Source organism: Salvelinus sp. IW2-2015, linkage group LG18 (assembly GCF_002910315.2).
Source record: "Salvelinus sp. IW2-2015 linkage group LG18, ASM291031v2, whole genome shotgun sequence".
NCBI classification, from domain to species: domain Eukaryota; kingdom Metazoa; phylum Chordata; class Actinopteri; order Salmoniformes; family Salmonidae; genus Salvelinus; species Salvelinus sp. IW2-2015.
Window position 1 is genome coordinate 65,935,575 of NC_036858.1, and position 3,478 is coordinate 65,939,052.

Consider the following 3,478-nt stretch of genomic DNA (forward strand, 5'->3'; position numbering starts at 1 on the left):
CGAGGGTGTGGTGTGTCTTTGTGTGGCGTTGTGTGGGTCTCAGTAGCGATCTCTGTGCTCATGTGTGTGTTCTGACTGAGTTGGTATCAGAGCTGGGTCACGCTACCTGCACTCTGTTACTGCGTATCCATTGATCCTTAGGGGCATCATGCTCTACAAGCACAGTGTATTGATCCTAAGGGCATGTCTACAAGCACAGCCATAATAGGAGCTGAAGCCACTGGTTATGGAGCTAGCTGAAGGCTGGAGACGAGAAAGACACATTCCCACGCTCCTCACTGCCATGACACCCTGACCTAAAAAACTCCTCCTCTCCTCCTGAGAAAGCTTGGAGACCTTACTGAACCACGAGAGAGACGAGCGAGGGAGGAAGGGGGAAGGAGGGGAGGGAGGGAGGAGGGAGGGAGGGAGGGGAGGAGGGGAAAAAGAAAGGAAAGTAACAAGCGAGACAGAGGTCAAAGCAGGTATTATTGAACCGGTGGTGGTGCTTATGAGAGTACCTGCTGGAATGGGTTGGGGAGGGCCTGGCTGCAGTACAGGTAGTAATGCACTATCTCTGTAGAGAACAGGAGACACCAACAACAAGTCAGAAAGACTCAGCAATAACATCTCTTTAACTAGAATGTGATTACAGCCAGAGGTGGGTTTAAATCATCTTGAAATTACAGCTTCATCAAAGTGACATTAACAGCATAATTTGTCTTTAACTCACCAGAACTGATRAGGTCCTTGGTCTGGTTCATGATGAACTTGTCTGGGGTCACACAGAAGTCACTTGTGCTCTGAAAACAAGAAGAAGAGGCTAAACTAATGTCAAAGTAGACTATCAAACACATGTATGCACGCCACCCACACACGCACAAACAAACTGTTCCTTGAATACTAAATAACTCCTGGGTTTAATAAGAATACGTACAGGTTCAACTAATGAGCCTCTGTTTGTGAGTACATTGTTCCATGAAAACTATTTTTGTGTGTGTGTGTGTGTCCTTCATAACGGCTGCTCTGCTCCAACTATAATTCTTCTTGTGAAGGAATTCATTATGCGTTAATTTATTATGTGCACCGGCATGAAGCCGTGAAGCTGCAGCCATCTTGCAAATGTCAGTGTTTTTTTCCCTTCAAATGGCAGCAGTCTCCCTTCATTAAAGCATCAGAACAATATCCCAACAACAGCAACACACACACAGCTCATTTAACTGGGCCACACCATGCAGCCAGGATACAGCTTTCTAATGAGATCACAGCTTCCTCTTAATATAATGCAATCTCTGTCACACCGTAGTGACTACCAGTTACTGTTAGTTTATTGGTAAGCACCACACCTGTCCTTTATTATGGTCCTGGATGATTATTCTGGCAGTCACCATCCACCCACACCCACCCACACAAGGTTAATGGTGGCTAATCCCTGTGTTGACAGTAGTAACCCTAGCAGCCTAATTGTTAATGTACATTAGTAATTATCTATCTTGCCATTGTCAGACGTGAGAATGTTAGCTCCCAGGCACACAGTAATAGAGTAGACACTAAAAGGCTGATCCTAGATCAGCACTCCTACTCTGACACGTTACATATTCATCATCAATGCAGGAATTTATACGACCATCTTGGACAAAACAAGAGGTGAGATTGGTGTAGAAGCAGGAAGTGGTACGCCACAGAGCACCCTGTGATTTGTTCCAAACATTCTGACCTCAGTTTACCTCTAATCATACCAGGCCTTGTGCTTTTTAGGCCAGGATACAGTGTGTGTGTGTGTGTTGCTGTGTGTGTGTTGGTTGTGTGTTGTGTGGTGTGTGTGTGTGTGTGCTAGTTGTGTGTGTGGTGGTTGTCGTTGGTGTGTGTGTTGAGTGTGGTTAGTAATGGTGGGTGTTGGCTAAGTGTGTTGATGCTGGTGTGTGTCGGTGTGCGTGCTGTGTGTGTGTGTGCTGTGTGTGCTGTTGTGAATGCTGTGATCGCTGGTATGTGGGCTGTGTGTGTGCTAAAGTCAAATCCCAGCTATTAAGTCTCAACTAACAAGTCTAAGAATAAATAACGTGATCCAAGATATTAGCATGAGGGAATGCTTCCGTGTCTGTGTTGGCTGCACACAGCTTAACACCTAAGTCTGCTTATTATCACATATGCACTTATCACTGACGCATCAGCCCCAAGCTCAAAACGGAGGGGCGGGAACAACCATTCCATGATCCACAGGCCCCAGAGTCAAATCAGGGGCGGCGGCGGCGGGTGGTATCAGCAAACTGGTACTGAAGTTAAAATGAGTGCGGTAAGCGGGAACACGGACTGAGCCTTAGGGCGTGTCGTTAAGCTCGAGCGTGAGCATCTAGTGGTTCGAATTGAATGTTAAATATCCATCGTCCTGGTATTGTTATTGATAAGACAGCAGAGATTATACATATGCCATTACTACCTAGGATGTGTCTTTTCCACAGGAGGAAATGCCCTCAAGAAGACGCGTGTGGGCGTATAGGCATCAAGGGCAAAAATTCAAGCGAACGTTCAACAAAGCACTTCAGGATTGCTTTCAAGATAGGAACACATATGTACCTGCATATCCATTATTCGCATTCAGAATCAGGATAGCGTCAGCCCTAGAATAGAAAAGAATTACATCACACAGCTTACAGACTATATTTTCTAAGCCCCGATAGAAACATAGATTCACATGCATTCAGATGCTCCAAGATAGGAAACATAGATTCACCATGCATCCCAGATTGCTCCAAGATAAGAAACAGAGGAATCACATGGCATTCAGGGATGACCTCCAACGATCTAGCAAACATAGGCTTGTTCTATACATAGTCAATCCAGTCATGTTGCGCTCCACACATGAATGAGAAACGAGAGCACTCTCTCTCACATGGCGTCACCATAACACAAAAGCTCCCACAGCACCTCACGAAACAGAGAATCACAGCATCAATGTCCAGTGTACATAGATCACATGCTTCGTGGCCAAGATAGAAACCATAGATATCATCGATCAAGTAGAACGGACATCTTCAGATGCTCCAAGATAAGAAACATAGTCCATGCAGAGTCAATAGAAACATGACAATCCAGCTCCAGACGCCTCCAAGATAGAAAACAGAGAAGCAACATGCATTCAGATGCTCCAAGATAGAAACATAGATTCACATGCATTTCAGATGCTCCATAAGATAGAAACAGACGAACGAGCATCGCATGTTCAGATGCTTCCAACGGATCAGGAAGACATAGAATCACATTGCATCACGAGTGCTCCAAGAATAGAAACAAGGAATCTCACATGCATTCAGAATGCTCCAAATAGAAACAGCAGAATCTCACATGCATCTAATGCTCCAAGATAGAACAGAGGAATCACATGCATTCAGATGCGGCCAAAGATAGAAACAATCATCATCATCATTCGTTTCATTAATCCCTGACAGAACATTGCATGTGACTAAGGTTGGTTGCAAAGATAAATCATAGATGACAGATC

At 44.8% G+C, this 3,478-nt stretch overlaps 1 pseudogene; it reads right to left on the reverse strand.

The window, feature by feature from the left end:
• The window catches only part of LOC111977997 (protein tweety homolog 2-like), a 115,901-nt pseudogene that overhangs the window by 16,209 nt on the left and 96,214 nt on the right, over nt 1-3,478 (reverse strand).